The sequence below is a fragment of the Athene cunicularia genome, assembly GCF_003259725.1.
Source record: "Athene cunicularia isolate RWA chromosome 4 unlocalized genomic scaffold, athCun1 chr4_part1, whole genome shotgun sequence".
Classification (NCBI taxonomy): Eukaryota; Metazoa; Chordata; class Aves; order Strigiformes; family Strigidae; genus Athene; species Athene cunicularia.
The window spans coordinates 29748191-29748531 of record NW_020799098.1 but is presented as its reverse complement, the minus strand read 5'-3'; the positions used below and the strand labels follow the sequence as shown (position 1 = coordinate 29748531).

Here is a 341-nt window from a genome sequence, read left to right as displayed (position 1 = left end):
ATGATTTACCCCTGCAATAACAGCAGCCAGCTGCTATAAGAGAAAGCTGTTCAGATTTGGGGGATGCATTAACAACATGTTTGTTTAAAAACTTTCACAGAGAGTTGTGATTTTCTTTGGTAATGCCTTCAAGTAAGTTTGCAACATAGAGGAAAGCATTTGTACTTCTAGCATGTTCAATTATGATGAATAATATGCAGAGGTAAAATAAGACCAACATTAAATTAACCACACACCAAACAAAAAGAAAATCCCAAGGAAGTCACCAAAGTCTTAAAGAGACTTCCAAGATAAATTTCAGTATAATCACCTGGCTCCCTAACAAAGTGTGGTCTCATTCC

General features: G+C 36.1%; 1 protein-coding gene across 1 annotated transcript in view; it reads right to left on the bottom strand.

The window, feature by feature from the left end:
• The window catches only part of EXOC1 (exocyst complex component 1), a 32392-nt gene extending 32359 nt beyond the window's left edge, over positions 1-33 (bottom strand). The window contains exon 1 of the mRNA XM_026846981.1: positions 10-33. The gene's annotated coding sequence lies outside the window, so the exon portion shown is untranslated. The remainder of the gene's footprint in view (positions 1-9) is intronic.
• Positions 34-341: the final 308 nt, after the last annotated feature.